The sequence below is a fragment of the Simochromis diagramma genome, unplaced genomic scaffold, assembly GCF_900408965.1.
Source record: "Simochromis diagramma unplaced genomic scaffold, fSimDia1.1 OVJJ01000738.1, whole genome shotgun sequence".
Classification (NCBI taxonomy): Eukaryota; Metazoa; Chordata; class Actinopteri; order Cichliformes; family Cichlidae; genus Simochromis; species Simochromis diagramma.
Window position 1 is genome coordinate 662,388 of NW_024387255.1, and position 25,024 is coordinate 687,411.

At 39.6% G+C, this 25,024-nt stretch overlaps 1 long non-coding RNA gene across 1 annotated transcript; it reads right to left on the minus strand.

Moving 5' to 3' along the window:
• Positions 1–15,850: 15,850 nt before the first annotated feature.
• On the minus strand, positions 15,851–16,926 carry LOC120715242. The gene is made up of 2 exons (XR_005691580.1): positions 16,877–16,926; positions 15,851–16,268 (listed from the first exon to the last, which is right to left on the minus strand). It is a non-coding gene; the product is annotated as an uncharacterized LOC120715242 (long non-coding RNA).
• Positions 16,927–25,024: the final 8,098 nt, after the last annotated feature.

Sequence of the window (25,024 nt, forward strand, 5' to 3'; positions counted from 1 at the left end):
TTGAAGTAACTGAGTTACGTTTGATAAAAGTAACTAGTAATGTAACTAAGTTACTTATTAATAAAAAGTAACTTACCCAACACTGATAATTGTACAGCAGATGTGACTAATTGAAATTTAGGGTATGGCGTCTGGACATTTAAAGAGCATCCAGGCTCACATCCTGAAACAGAAAACACATTTACAGTGCAGTGTTGTTTAGATGTTATGTGAAAAAATAAATCTTCAAATTACTAAATTATTGAGTCTTGTGATTTTTCTAGTCTTACCAGTTTCAGGAGAGGTTTGGCTTCTTTTTCCTCAAATTCAAACTTCCAAAGCCTTCAAAAGAAAACTAAACACAGGTTTTCTCTCAGCATTCACATTTCATCACAAACATACTTTTTCTAGTGATGTGTCGGTCGCGAACGAAACGGCTCTTAGAGCCAACTCTTTGAAGTGAACGACGCGAGCCGGCTCCTTATTGGAAACCGTGGTTTTTTTTTTCTTTCCCTCACCCTCTCTCTCGCACTTTTTTTCCGCTTCACTCTGCACGCGAGCCTTGTGCTTTGCCCTGGGTAGAGGGGGGAGAGGCGGTAGTGACACTTGCAGTAGCACACGAACAGAGCCGGAGGGAAAGAGAGAGAAAGACAGCCAGGGACAACAACATCACATTAGAAAGGTATAGTAATCATCCACAACTATTTTCAGTTGCGGATGATAAAGGATTCAGAAAGTTTATTCATGCAGGCCCATATGACAGAGAATGTGCATCTTCTTTTTGTTTTAATATTTTTTCATATTTATATTTAATTCAATTCAATTCAATTTTATTTATATAGCGCCAAATCACAACATAAGTCGCCTCAAGGCGCTTCATAGATACAGAGAAAAACCCAACAATCATATGACCCCCTATGAGCAAGCACTTTGGCAACAGTGGGAAGGAAAAACTCCCTTTTAACAGGTAGAAACCTCCGGCAGAACCAGGCTCAGGGAGGGGCGGCCATCTGCTGCGACCGGTTGGGGTGAGAGAAGGAAGACGGGATAAAAGACATGCTGTGGAAGAGAGACAGAGGTTAATAACAGATATGATTCAATGCAGAGAGGTCGATTAATACATAGTGAGTGAGAAAGGTGACTGGAAAGGAAAAACTCAATGCATCATGGGAATCCCCCGGCAGCCTATGTCTATTGCAGCATAACTAAGGGAGGATTCAGGGTCACCTGGTCCAGCCCTAACTATATGCTTTAGCAAAAAGGAAAGTTTTAAGCCTAATCTTAAAAGTAGAGATAGTGTCTGTCTCCCGAATCCAAACTGGAAGCTGGTTCCACAGAAGAGGGGCCTGAAAACTGAAGGCTCTCCCTCCCATTCTACTTTTAAATACTCTAGGAACAACAAGTAGGCCTGCAGAGCGAGAGCGAAGTGCTCTAATAGGGTGATATGGTACTACAAGGTCATTAAGATAAGATGGGGCCTGATTATTTAAGACCTTGTATGTGAGGAGCAGGATTTTGAATTCAATTCTGGATTTAACAGGAAGCCAATGAAGGGAAGCCAAAACAGGAGAAATATGCTCTCTCTTTCTAGTCCCTGTCAGGACTCTTGCTACAGCATTTTGGATTAGCTGAAGGCTTTTCAGTGAGTTTTTTGGACATCCTGATAATAATGAATTACAGTAGTCCAGCCTGGAAGTAATAAATGCATGAACTCGTTTTTCAGCGTCACTCTGAGACAGGATATTTCTAATTTTAGAGATGTTGCACAAATGGAAGAACGCAGTCTTACATATTTGTTTAATATGTGCATTGAAGGACATGTCCTGGTCAAAAATGACTCCAAGGTTCCTCACAGCGTTACTTGAGGCCAAGGTAATGCCATCCAGAGTAAGAATCTGGTTAGATACCATATTTCTGAGCTTTTCAGGGCCGAGTACAATAACCTCAGTTTTATCTGAATTAAGAAGCAGAAAGTTAGCGGCCATCCAGGTCTTTATGTCTTTAAGACATTCCTGCAGTTTAACTAATTGGTGTGTGTTATCTGGCTTCATGGACAGATAGAGCTGGGTGTCATCTGCATAGCAGTGAAAATGTATGCTATGTCTTCTAATGATACTGCCTAAGGGAAGCATGTATAATGTAAACAGAATTGGTCCTAGCACTGAACCCTGTTGAACTCCATAATTAACCTCAGTGTGTGAAGAGGACTCTCCATTTACATGCACAAACTGGAGTCTATTAGATAGATATGATTGTCAGAGATTTACAGTTAACAAACAGTCAGGTGAATAAACAACACTGAGACACTTGTGTAGGTTAACGTGCTGCACGGGTGAAAAGCTCAGAGCGAATCACCCCGAACTGCAGTATTCGTTTATTTTTATAGGTTACATCGTCAATATGCAAATATAATCACATTTCCTGTTACGCAGGTCCTGATGCTGTCTGTGTGTAAGCTGTGTGTGTGTGTGTGTGTGTGTGTGTGTGTGTCACAAAGTATGTGTGTTGCAAGTCAATTTCTAAGAATAATATAATGCAAGTCAACTTCTAAGAATAATATAATGCAAGTCAACTTCTGCGGATATGTATTTCTGTACTGGTCTCGGTAAATGTCAGTGTCACAGGGTCAGCTTCCTGTTTCTACAGAAAACGTGTCTGGTGAAATATGTATAACATAACTTTTGAAGCATAAGCAAATAAAACAATAAAAACTCCCTAACATCCCTCCCTGTTGTTACCGTATTTCACCACTTCAATCATACTTTATTATCAGCTAACAATCACTTGCTTATAACATTTTCAATTGTAGCATCATTCAGTATGTGTGAGTGTGTGTGTTCCTATACTAAATCTTCTTCGTCCGGTTCATCTTCTTGTGGCAGTCCAACATAGGTGATTACTGTGGCCTGTACCATTTTGCCAATCATTGATCTGATACAGGGTAGAATGCAAGTTGAGAACATGCAAAGCAATAAAAGAAGAACTCCTATCAAGACAAGTCCTTTGATCACGAGGGTCTTCCAGCTGCCGCTCAGCAGCCAGGTCAGCCAGTCCTCTGTGTTCATGACATAGTCTTGTTGCTGTGCATTACTCAGTTGTCGTAACTTCTCCAGGGCGGTGGTCATGGTCAAGGAATGCACGTTATCTGGAATATAGGTGCAGCAAGTGGTGTTGAATAAGACACAGAGGCCCCCTCTCTCAGCGAGAATCATGTCCAGGGCGACTCTGTGTTGCATGACCACTATTCTGATCGCGTCGATTTCCTCATTCTGAGCCTTGTTTATCCATGTTGAGCTGTTCAGGAAAAGTCCAAATTGGTAGTCGAGAGTCTCAATTCTTAGCATATTTTTTCCATTTCCGATCCATGGGAACAGTGAGTGCAGGACTTTCTGTCCGGTGGTCCACAACTTGAACTTCGCTGGTACATCACTGCCCCAGATTGGGTCATGAGGTTGCACGTCATCAGTGCTCCTCTTGCGTCTTGGTTGGTCCTGATGGAATATTCTGAATGTGTGGTCTGACACTAAAATTGTGCTGTTGGGTGGGATGGTGAAGTATGTCTTTGAGCCACATGCCCAAGCTGTACCCTGCACCCAATATGTGCCATTCAGGAAGCGTATCCGTGCCTTTCTGTCCTGCGGCATCCGGAAAGTGTGGGAGCAGTTCTGGTTCATCCCCAGCTTTCTGTTGCCGTATGCGAAGGTGAAACACATTGGATGTTGTATCCCTGGTTCCCTCCTGACGTTGAAAGATTTTCCCTTGTCATTGGTCGCATTCAGGTGTACCCAGTATCGGTCATCACAGCTGTAGTTCCAGTCTGAGATCTCTGGTGTACAAAACACTACCTCATTAGGTTTATAGTTGATCAGTGTTCCATTACACCGTGGCAGGTCGGGTTTTGTGTCTTGTGTCTTTAACTCAACCTTGAAGAAGAAGATGTCTTCGGGGGAACATGTTCCGCTGGTGGCTTTGTAGAATATACATAGGGCTTCGGAAAGGCTGGGTGATTTTTCATATAGGGTGGCTTGCATTGCTGTTATTGGGAGGTGAGAACAGACGTAGCAGCCAGTGCGGTTGTCTTCTGTATGTACTCGGTTGTAGACGTACCGGTACCAGGCATTGTTCAGCCAGGGGTGGTTGTGCTCTTTGTCCATATCCTTTAGGTGTAAGTTGTCATATGACCATTTCTTCTGCAGGTGGTGCTGTGGGTCCTCGTCTTTCCAGGTGAGTATCAGTAGGCTCACTAGGAGCGCAATGCCAGCCACTATGAGGACAAGGTTCTTCATGATGACCAGGCACACCTGGGCTCCAGGTGAGTAGACCACTGGCGAGAAGACAAAAGGGCGGGATATACCCAAACAGCCCTCTCCTCCACCAGGAGAACACCTAGGAGTCGGGGGAACCGGCGTCTATGCTTGTGTTGTCACTCACTTTTTTGCAGTGGCTTTGGTGGATCCAAGATGGTCTTTCTGCTATTTTGCAGGCGGTTGGTGTGGTAAGTAAGACCTGATATGGGCCTTCCCACCTTGGTGAACTCCAATTTTTCCTCTGGAGCACTTTAATCAGGATCCAATCACCTGGTTGCAACCTGCAAGATACTGGAGAGATATTACTCGGCAGTTTATTGTTTAGCACAATCTCTTTATTCTCAAATAATTTAGTCATCCACTCTGCTAGGGTGGTTTCTCTTATAGACTTATTAATAGGCTCACTAGTGAGAGGCAGTGGAAAAAAAGGTCTCCCGTGAAGTGCTTAGGGAGGATATCTGACATTCCCCCCTTTCGACACATGTGTTAATCCGTGTGTCGCTAATGCTGCTGTCTTGTGTAGGGATTTTAGCAATACTGGTTTGCCATTACAGGTCATTAAGTCATTGTGTAGTTCTGCTCCACACTTTAGCCATTTCTTTCGCTCTGCAATAGGTGCGGCTTTCTGTTCGTCTTTAAGTACATCAAGTGGTATCAGCTGTGAAGTTTCAGACATTAAAGTTTGTATTGGTTGCTGTGTGGCCTTCTTCGCGGCTTGGTCTGCGAAGATATTGCCTTCAGTAATTTCTGAATTATCTTTTTTGGTGAGCAACGCATATTGACTGTCAGTGTGAATATTTATATATTTATATTTCTCGACCTTTGCGCAGCATGCACGTATGACAGCCGTTAGTTCTGCACTCTGTGCTGAAAAAGAGGAAGTAAGAGCTTTCGCTTCTAAAACAGTGTCTACAAAAGTAGGCTGCAGTGTACTAAAAATGTCTGGTCGGGGTTTCATTTTTTCAGTTAGCTTCTGCATACAGCTGTGTTCGGCACCATCTGCTTCCGCAGGAAGGAGAGTGCTTGTCACAGTCAGGCAAAGCTAAAACTGTGCTTGTTTGCAGGGCAAGTTTTAAGTCAATATATGCTTTATCTGCCTCTGGTGTCCATTCTATTTCATCTTTCAGAGCTAAGTGTTTGCCATAGATCAGGTTTTGCAAAGGTTGGGCCAGCAGTGCATATTCAGGTATCCAACATCTGCAAAAGTTGCAGAGACCTAAATAACTCATCATTTGTTGTTTGGTGACAGGTTTTAGGAGCGTTCTGTACAGCTACTCTTCTGCTGTCTAACAGCTGTCTGCCTTGTCCTGTCAGTCTGTGGCCAAGGTACGTTACTTCTCGGCTCCACAATTGTAATTTATGCTGTGAGACTTTATGGCCTTGCTCTGCTAGATGTTGCAAAACTGTCAGTGTGTTTGCTACGCAATTAGTCTGTGTGTAGCCTGTAATCAAAATATCATCAACGTATAGCAGGAATTTACCTGGGGCAGGAAGCGTGCAAAATGATATGGATTGTCTCAGAGCTTCTGCATAAAGAGTGGGGCTATTCTGGAACCCCTGAGGCAACCTTGTACAGGTAAACTTCTGGTTGTCAAAAGTGAATCCAAATAGCTTTTGTAAGTCAAAATGTAGTGGTACAGAAAAGAAAGCATTGGATAGGTCTATCACAGAAAACCACTGTTCCTTTGGTGTTACTTGATTTAAAATGGTGTGTGGATTTGCCACCACAGGTGGGGTTTGTTCTGTTATGTCATTTATTGCTCTAAGGTCATGTACTAGTCGATATTTCCCCGTGTTCGCTTTTTTCACTGGGAAAATCGGAGTGTTACAGGTTGTTTCAGTTGTTTTTACTAAAATGCCTGCCTTTTCCATATCTGCAATTACTGGCCTGATCCCTTTTTTTGCTTCTGTGCTTAAGGGATATTGTGGTTTAACTGGCCTGTAAGTTGTGGTAGTTTTTACTACAACTGGATCTGCTAGATCTGACAACAGAGGGTTTGTGTTCAGAGCCTAGAAGTAATTGTTCTATGTTATACACGTCCGTGTTTCCATTGCTCTTTGCCTCTTCGTCTTTGTTTTTTTTTTTTTGTTCATTACGTTTTCACTTGAGGCATTCCTAGATACCTTCTAGTTTTTCAAAGAATTCACACATTTCACACATCTTACATATTCCAACTTTGAAGTTAAAGTTTTCTTATTTTTATCTCTCTATATATATATATTTAAACTTTGAATTGCTCACAGTTTACAGCTCTAAAACTGGGCATTTGTAAATCATGTACGTGAATTTCCATATGTTGCTTTTGCAGTGTTTCAGACTCCTGCACAATTCTCCGCTTAAGCAGTCAGTTTTCTTTCCCAAATTTGCTAACCCAGATTTTAAGTTCCCACCTTATTAACAGCAATCCTTGTCCTCAGACACAAGTTAGGGCCCACTTGTCAGGTTTATGGAGACATGGCGCTGTGAACAATTCAACCAGAAACTTGCTTTGACATGTCCAGTCATGTTAACCTATAGGTTTCTTCCGACCGCTGCACCTGGAGAATTGGTCCAGGTCTGTTTTGCTCCTGAAGAAACACAACTAAGACATTTTCATTATTATCCTGAGTACTTAAACTACCCGTTTCCCTCTCTCTGGTCAGAAATACCAACTCATGTTATGTGTATAAGTGTAAGCAGGTCTTCATTACTTTTCCTATGCATGTTAATGTTCAGTGAGTGTAAGCTGCTTCCTTCATTGCCTCTGTATGTTATTATCAGGTTTAATTCATGCATCTTTTCACTGATTTCTTAATTCAAAACCATCTCACTTCTGATTCTTTCCAAAAATAATTTCACATGTAACAATTTGTGTATGTGTGTTTCCTATTCATTGATAGACAGGTCCCTGTGCTGTCCTCTATGCAGCTTCTGCTCTAAAAACAAATAAATAAAAATGTTTAATTCGCTCATTAGCTTAGTAGTGTCCACATATTTAAATCAGCTTCTCAATCTTGTAGGTTTAGCTATTATCTACAGGGTTTGGCTTATTAGTTGTCATTATAAATGTGCTCTACATCTCAGTAATATTTATCTAGGATAAATAACAGGTTTTCAAGCAGGTTAAGTGCCTCTATGCACCTAATTGGTTTAGATATTGCCTTTATTTTCTTCATCTCATATGTCATTATACTGAGTTTGAGCAAACCTCAAGCTTGATGCAGACTACGTCATAACAATTATCCATCTCACATCATACTGACTAGGATACTTCTTGTCATTAATATTATATTTCTATTAATATTATCATCTTTTTCTTTCCATATAATAACAACAGTATATTACAACATTTTTTCAGTGTATATCACTATACTACTACTGAGCCAATTTAATAGTTTGGATCATCTTACTCAGCAAACAGATAATTTAGAATTCATCCAATCTGTACAAATTGTTTTTTCTCTGAACAGGTTTGTGCCTACTTTTTTTAGACTGGTCTTCTGTTTGCCTCATCTCAGATCCAATTTTCAGTCACATTCATTCTCTCTGTTGCATGTCGAACCAAGCAGTTTATTATTATATTTATTTTTATATTTTATTTTGTATCCATCAAGGGCTTCGGGTGGTCTGCAGTTCCACCCTTTCCCAAGCTGGAGACATTTACCTTTTCACACACTTTCCTTGGCTGAACAATGACACAGCCTTAATCTACCTTATGCATCTCTCTTTTTTATAGAAAAGGTTTTCATGTGAATGATTTCCTTTTATTTATTTTATACAATCTGGGCATGATCGTCATGCCAACTATATTTCATTGTTTAGTTCTGTTTGTAAGGTTCCTCTTAAAATAGTTACTGCAGAGGGACTGCATTACCCCTCCCACGCAGGACAATTTAGTTTCTTTGGATTTCTCCATCTACCTGCACTTATTTTGCCGGCGCCGGGATTTTTTTTTTTTGTCTAACCACTGTTCATCTGCCGTGAGTTTAGTTTCGTTATTACCCATTTGGTTTCGTTTTGTAGAAGATTTGTTTACAAAGTATTTTATTGAGTTAAATATACAGACAGACCCATGAAGCTGTCACTGGCACGAAGAATGAGATAAGTTATCAACAACAGGCTTCTACTTTCAAGCTATTCTTGAAAGCGGTTGTCGATTTTACGTGATGACGCACAACTTATTTTCTCATTCAGCCAGTACGTGAGCTATCAACGGTAAACAATTCAGTGGAGTAGTTCAGCCACCTTATTGTGCTGTTAAATCAACTTACTCCACCAACAAAACAGTAAAAACAGTTTATGCGCGCAAAATTTATGCTGGACAGTCTGGGTGTCTCTTTAGTATCTGCCACTAGCCGTCTTTCAGGCGTGCTGCTAACCGTTACACGGCTTCCAGCCCTATTTCAGGCGAGCGGGTAACTTGTCGGGCTTCCAGCCACTATTTCAGGCGAGCGGACAACTTGTCGGGCTTCCAGCCACTATTTCAGGCGAGCGGACAATTAATTTTATCTGGCTACCAACCAGTATTTCAGGTGAGCGGAAAAAATCAGTCTTTCTATAGACTTTTGTTAGCAAATAGGTTACTTCCTATTTAATATACTTAGAGCAGACAGACTGTCCCAGCCGACCGTTTTACGCAAGGTGTGTCAAATGTGGAATAATCACCTGGCTTCGCTGTTGCCGGTCTGTCGGGCGTCCCCCTTCAAGCCCCAGCACCGTGGGCCTGTATAAACGTTGGCCAGGACCCGAATTTTAGCGTCCCTGGACTTTCAACCCTTCCTGGAGGGTGCTCTGCAGAGACTTCAACGCAGGTTTGTCACGGCGTCGGGACTTGAGGAAGGATACCACTGTGAAATGGAGCATAATATTATTATTAATACCAGTCCATTAACGGCTTCGAAGGACCAATTAAATGTCAGAGATTTACAGTTAACAAACAGTCAGGTGAATAAACAACACTGAGACACTTGTGTAGGTTAACGTGCTGCACGGGTGAAAAGCTCAGAGCGAATCACCCCGAACTGCAGTATTCATTTATTTTTATAGGTTACATCGTCAATATGCAAATATAATCACATTTCCTGTTACGCAGGTCCTGATGCTGTCTGTGTGTAAGCTGTGTGTGTGTGTGTGTGTCACAAAGTATGTGTGTTGCAAGTCAATTTCTAAGAATAATATAATGCAAGTCAACTTCTAAGAATAATATAATGCAAGTCAACTTCTGCGGATATGTATTTCTGTACTGGTCTCGGTAAATGTCAGTGTCACAGGGTCAGCTTCCTGTTTCTACAGAAAACGTGTCTGGTGAAATATGTATAACATAACTTTTGAAGCATAAGCAAATAAAACAATAAAAATTCCCTAACAATGATACAAACCACTGCAGTGCAGTACCTGTAATACCTACAGCATGTTCTAATCGCTCTAATAGGATATTATGGTCGACAGTATCGAATGCTGCACTAAGGTCTAGCAGGACAAGCACAGAGATGAGTCCACTGTCAGAGGCCATAAGAAGATCATTTGTAACCTTCACTAAAGCTGTTTCTGTGCTGTGATGAGCTCTGAAACCTGACTGAAACTCTTCAAATAAACCATTCCTCTGCAGATGATCTGTTAGCTGTTTGACAACTACTCTTTCAAGGATTTTTGATATGAAAGGAAGGTTGGAGATTGGCCTATAATTAGCTAAGACTGCTGGGTCTAGAGATGGCTTTTTGAGTAAAGGTTTAACTACAGCTAGCTTGAAGGCCTGTGGTACATAGCCGATCATTAGAGATAGGTTGATCATATTTAAGATCGAACAATTAATTAATGGCAGGACTTCTTTGAGCAGTTTTGTAGGAATGGGGTCTAAAAGACAAGTTGATGGTTTGGAGGAAGTAATTATTGAAGTTAACTCAGAAAGATCAATTGGAGAAAAAGAGTCTAACTTAACATCAATGGTACTAAGAGTAGCTGTAGATAATATTACATCTGTGGGATGATTACTGGTAATTTTTTCTCTAATGATAAAAATTTTATTTGTGAAGAAGTTCATGAAGTCATTACTAGTTAACGTTAAAGAGATTGTTGGCTCAAAAGAGCTCTGACTTTTTGTCAGCCTGGCTACAGTGCTGAAGAGAAACCTGGGGTTGTTCTTATTTTCTTCAATCAGTGATGAATAGTAAGATGTTCTGGCTTTGCGGAGGGCTTTCTTATAAAGCAGCAAACTATTTCTCCAGGCCAAATGATGATCCTCTAAATTTGTGACACGCCATTTCCTCTCCAGATTACGAGTCATCTGCTTTAGGGTACGTGTTTGAGAACTATACCACGGAGTCAGGTACTTCTGATTAGAGACCTTAGTTTTCACAGGAGCTACAGTATCCAGAGTCGTACGTAGTGAGGAGGTGAAATTATTAACAAGATAATCGACCTCTGTTGGGGTAGCGTTCAGATAGCTGCTCTGCTCTATGTTGGTACAGGGCATTGAAGATGATAACAGTGGGTGGATTATATTCTTAAACTTAGTTACAGCGCTTTCAGAAAGACATCTACTTTGATAAAGTCTACTCTCCACCGCTGTGTAATCAATTATTGTAAATGTAAATGTTATCAGGAAATGATCAGACAGGAGAGGGTTTTCAGGAAACACTGTTAAATGTTCAGTTTCTATGCCATATGTTAAAACAAGATCTAGAGTGTGATTAAAGTGGTGGGTGGGTTCTTTTACATTTTGAGAGAAACCAATTGAGTCTAATAACAGATTAAATGCCATGTTGAGGCTGTCATTTTTAGCATATACATGGATGTTAAAATCACCCACAATAATTATTTTATCTGAGCTCAGAACTAAATTAGATATAAAGTCTGAGAAATCAGACAGAAACTCTGTGTAAGGCCCAGGTGGACGATAGATGATAACAAGTAAGACTGGTTTCTGAGTTTCACAGCTGGGGTGGACAATGTTAAGCATCAGGCTTTCAAATGAATTAAAAGTCTGTCTTGGTCTTTCATTAATTAATAGGCTGGTGTGAAAAATTGCTGCCACACCGCCCCCTCGGCCTGTGCTTCGAGATTTCTGGTAGTTAGAATGACTCGGGGGTGTTGATTCATTTAAACTAACATAATCATCCTGCTGCAACCAGGTTTCTGTAAGGCAGAGTAAATCAAGTTGTTGATCAATTATTAAGTCATGTACTAACAGAGACTTGGAGGAGAGAGACCTAATATTTAATAATCCACATTTCACTGTTTTACTCTTTGGTTCAGATGTGGATACTTTATTGTTCTTTCTTTGTAATTGTTTATGTTTAAGTTGTTTGTTGCTAGTTTTTAGTTTGTTTTTTGTCTGTTTGGGAGCTGACACAGTCTCTATGGAGATGGGTTTTTGGGGGGGGGGGGTAGCAGGAGGAGAGAAGCTGCAGAGAGGCGTGTAAGACTGCAACTCTGCTTCCTGGTCCCAACTCTGGATAGTCATATTTTGGGGGGTTTAATAAATTTGTCCATATTTCTAGAAATGAGAGCTGCTCCATCCAAAGTGGGATGGATGCCGTCTCTCCTAACAAGACCAGGTTTCCTCCAGGTGGTTTGCCAATTATCTATGAAGCCCACATCGTTTCTGGGACACCACTCAGACAGCCAGCAATTTAAGGAGAACATGCGGCTAAACATGTCACTCCTGGTCTGATTGGGGATTGTGTTGTGTTGTGGTTTGCAGTGTTTTGTGTTGTTTCACTTTTAATTTGTTTAAAAGGAAAAAGCTGAAAATTTAAATAGTTAAAAGTTGAAATGTAAATAGTTGGTTTTTGTATTATATAATTTATTTGTTACATTTTACGTGGAGTTAATATATAAAAGTATATTTACGGTGGCCCCTAGAGACAAAGCACGTACAAATTCCAAAACACGTACAAACTCCAAAAGACGTAAAAACTCCATAGCACATACAAATTCCGAAGCACGTACAAACCCCGAAGCACGTAAAAACTCCATAGCACGTAAAAGCTACAAAGCACGTACAAACTCCAAAACAAGTACAAAACACAACAGAAGTGCTCCAGGATGGTAGGGGCAGTGTTGAGCTTTTGTTACCTAGTGCCTACACCGACGACCGGATTTGGTGTGTGGTAGTAACAGGTAAATGAACATTTTTTTTAATTATTGGAATATATATGGGTGCCTGTGTATAAATACACAAACAATACACATATGCTTTCAATTGTGTAATTTAAGTGATCTAGGTAGCTCTGTTATGGAAGTTCAGTTAACACTAGCAGTGTGTTTTGGAGTTTGTACATGCTTTGGAGTTTGTACGTGCCTTGGAGTTTGTATGTGCTTTAGAATTTGTACGTGCTTTTTGGAGTTTGTACGTGCTTTGTCTCTAGGGGCCACCGTATATATTTATATATAGACATCTATAAATAAAACCACTGGGGTTTTTTTGTTTTGTTTTTTTACATTAGTAATTCCTTTTGTGCATAGTTTCATATTGTTGTTAATAATAAATTAATTAATTACGCTCAGCCATTCTTGTGAGTGCGCACGCCAAGGGGCTGCGACACATTTATACAGCCGTATTTCACACATGACTATGAAAGGCGGAAGAGGAAGTAGTTCCTTCGAATGTAGACAATCCGAATGTTATAGTTTCTTTCCACTGTGTTCCTGTTAATGATAAACTACAAATTTACCCAAAATTACTAAAATATCGATATTTTAATGTGAGAATCGATTCTAGAACATAAATGATTGGTACTGGAGGAATAGATATTTCAGGATCAATCCGCACATCACTAGAGCCAAGCCGGTTCTCTAAAAAGAGCCGGAAATCCCATCACTAATACTTTCAGGTCTGAGGTGGATGATCTGTAGGTGTCACAGTAACTCACTTCTCTCTGAGTGTCTGTTTGCTCTTCTCCACCAAAGAATCTCTCAGATCTTCAGCAGTGAAGTGTGATGGGATTCTGTTTTCCTGCTGAAGTCTACGGAACTCCATCGTCATTGCAGTCTATAAATAAAATTAGAGATTTAACCCTTTTAAGCATATTGGTGACAGTGGACAGCTATTCAAAGGCTGTCTTCTTGTATTTCTGTCAGTTCTGATGGTATAATTGCACATAAACCACTACACTGGACACTGATGTGTCACTCCATACCAAATTCACAAGTCAAAACATATGTTGTCCACCTTAGTGGACATATAAAAAACTCTTTTAACAGTACATGTTTAAAAAAAATGAAGTTCAAAAATCTTTTTTTCATGCCTAAAGATGAATAAAAATACTTAAGAAAAAAATCCTGATTGAGGTTGTCATAATTCATACATGAAAGGGTTAAATACCACCACTCTCAGGTCCTCAGAAACCATCTGCTATTTTATGTCAGTTTTAGTTTGGATGAATCTGGGTCTTAACTGAGCCCTGTAGCCCAAAAGATGGCAACAGATCTTCACAACCGTGTTGTAAATGGGTGTGTTGAGCAACAACTGTCAAAGAAATAAGAAGTTTATTCTCAGTTTGTCAGCTTTTAAAACTACATCAAGTCCTTTAAACTGTTGAAATGCAGTAAAAACAAAAACTGTAACACATCCTGATGGGTTTTTAGATTCCTCTCCTTGCTTCCATTGAAATGTTGCTGTTGTATCACAGTCGGGAACAAAAACTGTCAAATACTCTCCAGAAATTGCATAATTTGAAATGTAAACATATAAAACTCTGAACTTGTTGGTTTCTTACTGTAGACGTGAACTTGAGCAGAAAAACAATGGCTTACAAAACACTGGACTGTGGAGGGGACTATAAATAAATTTGAAGCCTTACAGCATATGGTAGTTATGCAAATGCTGGGGGTCAGTTCTGACAAATATATTCATAGTTAACACACTTCCCATTGTTTGAACACTGCAGTAAGACATCTGGACATTTTAAAAAAACAAGTAAAATACTGTTTACCTGCTCAATTGGTCAAATGTCCCACTTACTTTGTAATTCACTCACACACTGATACTCGCACACAGAGCAGATGTTTTGTGTGTTTAACAGTTTAACATTTCAAATACAAAATTTTACGCTTGAAGTTATGGGCAGAAATCTGTGCTATCAGAAACTGAATTTGAATAAGTTAAATTTGAATTTGAATTGCTCAGATTGAATCTGAATTGTAACTTGAATAAATGCTTTTGAAAACTGAATTTGAATTAGTCTAATTTGAAATTGAATTTATGGTTTGAAAATGATCATCACTAAATTGAAATTGAATTTTATATTTTGAAAATGAATTGATTTGCTTTGAAACTGCATTTTATCCTTAAAAAATTCAGCTCTCGAATAATTTCAGTTTCACTTCTCACCATTCAGTTTCAGTTCTACAATTCAATTTCAGTTCCAAAATTCAGTTTTTTGGAACTTACATCCGGTTCCGGTTCAAGCGCAGATTAATAGAACTACGTTTTACTAGCGGACCGAAAGTGTTACTGACGGGAATCTACAGCATCTTGAGCTGAATTAAGACTTCAGAAGTCATTCGTCATGTCGAATGACCAGCGGATAAACTCTCAGGTTGGTAATAAATGTATTACATGTATAAGAACAAGCGTCATGTTAACAAATGATAGCCATAAGGTAACTTTTATGCTTATTGTAGCTGCTAGCTAAAAACGCTAATTTAGCGTAGTTTGCCCTGAATTCAGCTTTGACAAACAAATATGATCGACTGTTTCTAGTAGAATTCCAAAGTTGTCATCTTGTACCCTCTCAGAGTACCCCCTCTGTATGCTTGCAGAGACCCCTACAGTAGGGAAACATGCAAAACGGTGTCCAAACCTTTGTATTTTAGCTTTATTTATGTCTTACACAGCATCCCAACTCTTTAGCTAACTTAATAACTTTAGCTAAAGTGAATAGTTAGTCTAATTCATTAGTGCAGCATTACTGGATCACCTCTGTTTGAAGTGATATAATATGATATACAACTATCACTGTGTTTAACTACCATAATAATTCTTAGGGTACTGAGTGCATGCTTAATTAGATTTTTTTTTTAAAAACATACTGCTCCATTACTATGTTTGACAGGCTGAAGTTGTCGGGTCACCTCCTAAATCGACCATCTTTTACAGGTGTTTTGTGCCAGAAATGGCGTGTCCACTGAAGACTGAAGATACTGAATCTCTACGCCGTGCCATTGATCCCTCTTGTGCCTTCCTCTAGACAAGAAACATTAACTTAACCACTCTCATGTGCTCTGTACCTACATCACCTTCCCTGACAGTTGTAGCTTGGCTCATCTGAGGGTGAAATTATAAGAATGTGTTATTTTGCAAAGTGCTCTCTAGGGTTCCTAAATAAAATATGGCATTGAGGTCATTTCTTTTGAATTAATCCCTTCTTCTGAAATATAAGAACCTCTCCTGGTTTTAACGGCACTTTGGATTTCCTTACTTTCCGTTCCACTTCCAAACCCAAATAGATGCTGACAAGCTGACACAGTAACATGGAAGAGGGAAAGAAGTTGGAAAGGACTACTACAAATAAACCTAATGCCTAACAATGAAAAATGTAAAATAAGAACAATAATAATAATAAAGATAAGATGAAGTAACAAGTTTTTAGTTTTTAGTTTATTCCAAATGATCATCCAGATGTCTGTGACATGTGATGACAAACACCATAATGGAAGGCCTTAGTCATCACATGCTTAAACTCATCATATATTTTTGCATATGCTGAACAGGCAGTCAGACATGCTGTAACTGTGGGGTAGAAAACAGCATGAACACCATACGGCAGGGGTCTCAAACTCCAGTCCTCGAGGGCATGGAAAAGTTGCATGACACTGGCCCTTGAGGACTGGAGTTTGAGACCCCTGTCATATGGAATATGACAGGTGTGGTTGAACTGCATGAAGACTGAAGTTTCTCTTCTCTTCTGGCAGAACAGGAATGTGGCCTTGTCCTGTGAGCCACTGTAAGGATATACTTAGAGTAGAACTGGACTGTCACCGGCCTCAGGCTCTTCACCCTTTTCAAAGACAAAGCGGTCATTTAGATAAAATATTAGATATTGTTTACCTGTAAATGCACAAAGTAATTTTAGAAATGTAATTATTGTCAAGAGTGAACAAGCACTGATAGTGTAATCTATAGCTGTGGCCAAACGTTTAGAAAATGAGAAGTGTTGTTTGCTTATTTACAAAGTTTGCTGTTTCAGTGATAGTTGTATATCATATTATATCACTTCAAACAGAGGTGATCCAGTAATGCTGCACTAATGAATTAGACTAACTATTCACTTTAGCTAAAGTTATTAAGTTAGCTAAAGAGTTGGGATGTTGTGTAAGACATAAATAAAGCTAAAATACAAAGGTTTGGACACCGTTTTGCATGTTTCCCTACTGTAGGGGTCTCTGCAAGCATACAGAGGGGGTACTCTGAGAGGGTACAAGATGACAACTTTGGAATTCTACTAGAAACAGTCAATCATATTTGTTTGTCAAAGCTGAATTCAGGGCAAACTACGCTAAATTAGCGTTTTTAGCTAGCAGCTACAATAAGCATAAAAGTTACCTTACGGCTATCATTTGTTAACATGACGCTTGTTCTTATACATGTAATACATTTATTACCAACCTGAGAGTTTATCCGCTGGTCATTCGACATGACGAATGACTTCTGAAGTCTTAATTCAGCTCAAGATGCTGTAGATTCCCGTCAGTAACACTTTCGGTCCACTAGTAAAACGTAGTTCTATTAATCTGCGCTTGAACCGGAACCGGATGTAAGTTCCAAAAAACTGAATTTTGGAACTGAAATTGAATTGTAGAACTGAAACTGAATGGTGAGAAGTGAAACTGAAATTATTCGAGAGCTGAATTTTTTAAGGATAAAATGCAGTTTCAAAGCAAATCAATTCATTTTCAAAATATAAAATTCAATTTCAATTTAGTGATGATCATTTTCAAACCATAAATTCAATTTCAAATTAGACTAATTCAAATTCAGTTTTCAAAAGCATTTATTCAAGTTACAATTCAGATTCAATCTGAGCAATTCAAATTCAAATTTAACTTATTCAAATTCAGTTTCTGATGGCACAGATTTCTGCCCATATGAAGTGGCTTAAAGAATATGAGATTTCAATATTCATTCAGATTTTTTCTGACTCTAAATTTTCTTTGGTTATTTAGATTTTCAAGATGTTCAGCTATTTTTCAACTTTGAAACTTTGTCGTCCGTGTGAACTTTAGTTTTCAACAGTTCTGCACTTTGGCTTATAGGTGACTGATTTGGTATGTTTCAGTTAAATTTAACAAGTTTTCCAAATATTTCAGCAATTACAGGATTTCAGCTAAAAAATATTAATGCCTCACCATCCGCACTGCATTTTCTTCAGGAAATGCATTTTCTAGTTAGAATTAAAATATAGACTCAAATAAAGTTTTTATTCCCATCTACTTATTATTTTGTTATTACATTAATATAGCACAATGTTCAGGTAGCACTGCTTAAAGGCCCTTATGAAGGCCCTGATTGGTGTTAACCGGATTCCAGATAACACCACCCATTTTAAAGTTGATATTGCCATGATGAAAGCTAATGGGAATATCGTGCAACCAGCCACAATTCCAATTCAAAGGTTTTGCCACATGGCGGTGAAATCTGGTCTGATGAAGCAAAACTGCAGGTGCTAGAAATAGGCCAAATTTGTGACATGTTCTGGTAGTGTAAAGAAGTTGAAAGCGGTCCAGGTGACGCTGTGAGGAGCAGTGCCAAAAGCATTTGCCAGGTTAAGAAAGACAGTATGAAGGCCACCCGTCTTGGTTTTGGCTAGCTTGAATTGGTGCCAGATTATGCTGATATGTTCCAGACATTCCAAAAACCCTGGAATTTCAGCCTTTTTTGAACTGTCACATCCACCAGTTTTTTTCCCTCTTGGTTTGTGGCCATGCTCTGGGCTATAATACTAAACATTAACTTGCATTGTACATTAATACTTTAGTGGATAGTAAAATATCATTGCTATGAAAAAAATGCCTTAATTCCTTTGAAACCTTTGAAGGAATGAAGGTATTACTTTAATAGGAAAATGCTTTCCAATCCATTCCAACAAAGGACCTGCCTAACTGGGCTTTTTTTTGTGTGTTTATCTTTATTGTATATATGTATTCTTACACAGTGTATCTGTTACCATGCGTCCAAGCATTGTCTTTTTGTTTACATCTGTGGGTGTGTACAACATATATTTCTTATCGTTAATAAGGTTCCAGTGGACCATCTACAGGAATAAACAGCCTACACTGAGTACTAAAAGTAACCATCTGCACTGCTGCAGTTTTACTTGAAGAACTGGGTCTTTGCTTTTTATAACGTGGTCTCACACACTCACTCACAGAAGCACACTCACCAAAGACACTGAAAATCTAAATAAATCTAAAAATATTTGACCTTAGAAGTGGAGTACTTGTAAAACACAATAGATTCGTGCACAGGATGTCAGTTTTTACCACTGGCAGACTTGTACTTCACCCAATTTTTCGCACGAGGGTCTTGGTTGTATATTGGTAACTGGTACCATTACCGTTGCATGCATTTCTGAGAATGAAAGTTAATTTGTTTTCTACTCTTAAGTGTTTTTCCAAAGTAATCCATGGTTCCATCCACTGCAACTGAAAGAAGGCTGGTTGCAGTGTCTAAAGGGCCACAACTGTGTCCTAGTGCTGGAACCACTAATTTGAATGGTTATTCATCAATTATTCTCAATTGTTGTATCTCCTGAGGTTTGAAGAGATAGAAATCCTTTGTTGTTACACAACTAAAAGCTACCTGTGAAAACTTCTTTGTCATCCTGATGCGTTCTTGCAAGTTCAGTGCATAGAAGCTTTCGAGCAGTGTGGAATCCATTGATGTTTTAAAGGCAAGCAGCCAACAGGAGGAGGGCTGAAGTGTTTAGGTAATTAGTGTGTTAGGTTGCATGCTCACTTTGCTACTGTAGTCCATCATAATTACTTTGAATGCACTTGTTATTTGTGCCCCTTGCTTTATATATGGAAGACCGGATCAGCATAACTCACAAGCAAAATATTAGAGTTTAAGCTGGTGATTCAAAATATTACATAACTGGATGAATTATTATGGAGTGTTTGGTCATGTCTATAAGATGAAAGAGCACAAAGGCAAGGTAAGGTTGATGTTGACATCTCTAAAACCAACATATCTTTTTTTTTTCAAGTGCTGTCAAAGCAGGCATGTTGGTTACACTGTGGATTGTGATTATTAAGATAATAGTGTCACTAGAAAAGACCTTGATATTTTATTTAAAGCATGTGTCAATAACAATATCCCGCCTCCCTTATTTTCAAACAAATGTCAGATTTCCTCTGGGCACTGTGAGATTATTCTGTTATCATATGTTATCTTATATCTGTAGTTAAAGTAGTTGAATTATGATAACAGCTGTAGGACATATATTATCCTTTAGTTTAGATGGTGTGCTGTGTATGTAGTTTAGTTCTCATTATACTTTTGGGTTAAAAGAACATATTCATTTTGTAGTTCATTAGATAAGTGTGCATTACTCTGTATCCTTGATCTGCTGTGAATGTCTCACACTGTGTTCTTGACATGTTTTACTGCTGAATCATGAAAAGAAAGGTTGTATGCAGGAGACTCTGTGTCTAGGACAGGGGAGACAGACCACATTCCATACCCCCACATTTACAGAGAGCAGAAAGAAAGGGAGCCGAGGTCATAACTTAGGCGCCGTAACAGAGAAAGAATGTGAATGTTTAGGCTTTTACGACTAGGTGGGGGCCACTAGAGGCTATAAGAAGCTGAGTAACCCGTCACCATTTTGAGACATGCGGTAACCCTCTGTCAGCATCTCTCCCGTCCGGACGTTCTAATGCTCTTAAGTGTTGAATTGTATGGAACTAAATGATTGTTGATTGAGCATTTATACACCGAGTATTGTCCTTCCTTCAGCCCAAAGATTAAAAGAATTGGGAGATTTCAACAGCACCCTGACCTGGAAAATCTGCCCGTTCTAGCTACTTTGATGCCTCAGCAAACCTGGCAATGAAATGAATGCCTCAGGGCACATCATCACAAAACTGTGCATATGTCCATTCTAAATGAGCTACACTAGCTTTCAAGATTCTATGCCCAGAGGCACAAAATACAAAAATATCCAATCTGAAAAAAAGGATCCAAAAACTGTGTTTGAAAGGTAGTAATGCACGTAGCAGTAGAGATATTTGCATCTACTTTGATTAAATTATGGCCCACCCATAGTGGGTGCAATTGAGAGCTATTAAAACAATTACACAGATTAGTAAACATCTTCTTTCTTTAGAGAAAAAAAGAGTTCCCTTCTACCATTAAAATGAAAGGTTGGTCATTTTAAGAAGTATTCCACATAATGCTTTCAAGGTTCAAGGTTCTTTATTTGTCACATGCATAGTTATACAAGTATAACACACAGTGAAATGTAGCCTGACACGCTCCTCGACATGTGCAAAAATGGGGGGGTGGTAGAGGAAGAACATTATATATATATATATATATATAGTATATACATTGGGTGAATGTGCAGTAGTAGCAGCAAGCAGGTGAATTCTGTACATTAATATGAATAGACATCTGACTATTTTACAGAATAGACAATATAAACATATTTAAAATTAAAGGAATTTGGAATGTACATTGTGCCTGGGTTTAGAGTGTCTGGAAGAGAGTCAATTATAGATGATGTGAGAGGGCGGGTGTGTGTGTTTAGGGCCCGGATGGCTTGGGGATAGAAGCTCCTCTTGAGTTTCTCTGTCTTTGCCCGGATGATGCGGAACCTTCTACCAGATTGCAGAAGTTGGAACAGTTTGTTGCCAGGATGGGACGGGTCCTTCAGTATCTGCGCTGCTCTAGTCCGGCATCTCCTGGTGTAGGTGTCCTGAAGCGGGGGGAGAGCAATCCTGCAGCAGCGTTCTGCTGTACGGATCACTCTCTGGAGAGCTTTTTGGTCCTTCACACAGCTGTTCCCAAACCACGATGTCATGTTCTGTGTGAGGATGCTCTCCACAGCGTCTGTATAGAAAATCCTGAGGATCTTTGGAGAGACCCTGAACTTCCTCAGTTGTCGTAGGTGATACAGGCGCTGCCTAGCCTTTTTGGTCTGGACCTGAATGTGGGCAGCCCATGTCAGGTCTGAGGAGATGTGGACACCAAGATACTTGAAGGACTGCACCCTCTCCACTGGAGCTCCATTGATGATAATGGGCTTGTAGTCTGTGTGCTGACTCCTTCTGAAGTCCACCACCAGCTCCTTGGTCTTGCCGACGTTCACAGCTGGAGGTGGTTGTCCTGGCACCATGATGCCAGATTCTTCACTTCATCCATGTAGGCCGCCTCATCGTTGTTGGAGATGGCACCCAACACCACTGTGTCGTCAGCAAACTTCACAATGGTGCTCCCTGTATTTGATGTGTTCTATAGTAAACAAACAGAACATTTGGCCACTGATTAAGGAGTAAAAGCACGAAGTGCTTAGATGCATCAAAATGCATCTAAATTGTTTTGAAAAACTGGTGTTAAAAAGTATCTTAGTTTATTTCTAGGTACCAAAGGACATTAATGTACCTCTTTGTTCTCAAACCCAACCCAGCGACAGATGTACTAAAGTAGATGGAAGGAAAATGGAACAAAAAGGAAGCAATAAAGTAGCTTGTCTACGGGAAGACAGAAAAGTCATGAAAGAGCAGAAAAACAAAGTAAAAGGGACAAAAGGAAACAATAATGCAGAGTTATGATGGGGATGATACATCAGTCAGAGGCTGAATTGGAGCTTTCCATTATGCTTTGACCACCTTGGGGATCTGGCAAACATGGAATCTATACATCCAAAAGTAGAGAAATTGGAGACAGAAAATGCTGAAGAAGCAAATATTGAATCTCAAATGTCTGCCTGTCCAAATTGGCTGTTCTGTTCTGGATGTCACTCTTTATTGGCTCGGATTAGTTCTCCACATTGTGAACACTCCTCTCAGGTCACCTATGGTTTCCCCGATCTTTATTTATCAATCACATCTAACTAGCTTTGGATCATGTTATGCCACCCTTTGCATCAAAATGCATTTAAACCAGCGGCCTCCAAGTTGTTTGGTACCAGGCCGTGAGAGTTGAGGCTTAGGTGTGAAATTTATGGTTTCCAGGGTTTTTATCGTTTTTTTATCGTTATTTTTTATCATTAACTTGGTTTCCCTGGATCTTTTCCCGTGTGTTATGAATAAATCTTCTTTTTTTGGTACCGGTACTGATTTTATTTTGTTGTATTTATCCGCGACACCTTAAAGCCCAGTCCGTGAACATATTGTCGGACATAAACTGGTCCGTAGCGCACAAAAGGTTAGGGACTAAACAATTGTTTTGCCTGGCGTGGCACAGAAGTGGTTTTACATTAATTTTAAGAGCTCAAAATGACATAGTTGGCAATTCTAGCTAAAAGTGGTCATATCTTTTTTGGTTTTTGAGCCCATGGACCCAAAAATTCTGTATTTGACAAATAAACCCATTTTAGGAAAAGCCTGGAAATATGAGATGATGGACTTTTATTATAACTGTCAGATTTAATACCGTGGTGATTCAGTACTCAAGTGTGGGACCCACGTGAAAACAGTAGAGGAAGTAATCAGTTAAAGTCTCTTTATTCAGACAAAAAGTTAATTCATTTAACACAAAAGATTGCGAACTTCGACTACTGACAAGAGCAAAACATAAATGAACCTAGATTAAGGGGTCAGTCCTACATAAACATCTTAACTGAGGAGACAGATAGGCCAGAGGAGAGGAGATAAAAGCATGGGAATGGGCAGATCTGTAGAGAGTAGAGGGCAGTTAGAACAGGAAATCTGGGGGGAATGTGGTAGGCAGAGTGTTCATAATGTGGCTGTAATAATGCCTTACTTGGAATACTTGGTTGCTGGGACGGTGGAGAGGTACCTTGTTTTCCATGAACCTTGGTCTCATCCAAGGTCCACGGAAAACTGTCGAAGGGTGGGCAGGCGAGTGAGGAAAGGCTCAGAGAGCAGCAGTGGTGGCAAATAGGGACAAGGATCAAGATGGTAGGAGTCCAACTGGAGGTAAATGACAGTATGAAAGATGAAATCCGAAGCGGGAAGGCAGTGGAAACAAATCTTTTTTTCCTAGAAGGTATCCTAGCTTAGCTTGCCTGGTTACTGCATTGGCGAGCTGACAATATGGCAAAGACTGAATGGCCACACCATCCCTTTGAATGACAGAGGATTATATTAGATGGAACAGAGGTGGGGAGAAAACTTCCACCTCCACCCCGACAAGGCGGAGGGTAACAGCTGTTCCTCAAAACACACCAACCCGTTCTCACTCCCGACGCGTAAAATAATGACGATTTGTCACGTCCCTTAACTTCTCATGCTGACGCCTAAGGTACCCTTCCACGTTTTTATGTGACGCTGTGGGTTGTCAATTCATTCCAATATGAACCCGCTCGCGGCGATCAGAGACGCTTCGAGCAGGGGCTCCAGCCATCCATTTACTCCAATAATAACCCCGTCACAGCGAAACATGACGCTGTGAAGGACAATCTAACTGGAGAACCGGGGACCCTCTCCGCGAACGGGTTTTTCTCCCTAATTTAATGCTTTCTTTTAATGACATCGTTAACATTTCTCAACAAAAACACATGAAAGTATCACTGATAATTCAACAATAAAATCGCTTCATGTTGTGGCCATCACACAGTGTTTTCCAAACTGATTCATGATCTGAAAGTGCGCAGATTTAACGTACATAATCCTTTGTTAGGTTTATTATTTTCATTTCACACGTAAAACACATTTATAGATTCATCCACCACTCCTGTTAGTTTTGGATGCTCTCGGCTCCAGCCAATCAGACGTAACCTGTGTAAGCAAAGGATGATGGGAGAACGGAGAGACCCATTTATAAGAATAAGAAAATGAGGCGGAATTGATTGATTCTAATGCAGGTATGTAAAAAATACGTATATTTAAAGTAATACCTTGATGTGTGTTTCAAAGTTTGTTTTTCATAAAAGCTTCAAACAAACAGAGGTGACTGATCTCGAAACGGTTTAATGCATTTAAAAATGGCTACAGCTACCGTCAGCATGCTTGCTAGGTAACGACTACACGTGGCTACTGCAGCATTAGCCATTTAATCCAACGATGATGGATTAAATCTATTACAAACGTTAAAGGACTTGTGTGCTGCAAAATACCCTCACATGGTGCGTAAAGCAGTTTTTGCGCTAGGAGTTCTGCTAGCTCTTTACAAACTGATGATGCTAACGCTAATTGCTAACGTTAACCGGAGCGCCAAGACTGAAAATCATTTGAATTGCGTTAGTTATGTGTTTATGTCACTGAGTTCTGCAAAAATCTCTTTCCTCTTTAGCTTTAAAATGAGAGATTCAGAGGATCCCGAGCTGGAGGAAGAGCTTCAGGCTGCTGACGAACTACTTCAAGGTATGCAGGTAACATTTTTAGTGGAAACAGTTGTTAAAGAGGGAACACGCTTGTCTAATATTTTGCACGGAGTAAACGTTATATAATTTGAATTTTTTTTTTAAATTTATGTCAAATTAAGTTGGTTAACTTAAGATGTTTGATAATCTTTGCTTTAATCATGGACTGTATTTTAGGTGTTCCCTTTTTTCCTTGTTAATTGTGTAGAATGATGCACAGAGTGAACCTCAGCCAAGACCAGTGCGCTGGAAAAAACGTGACAGAC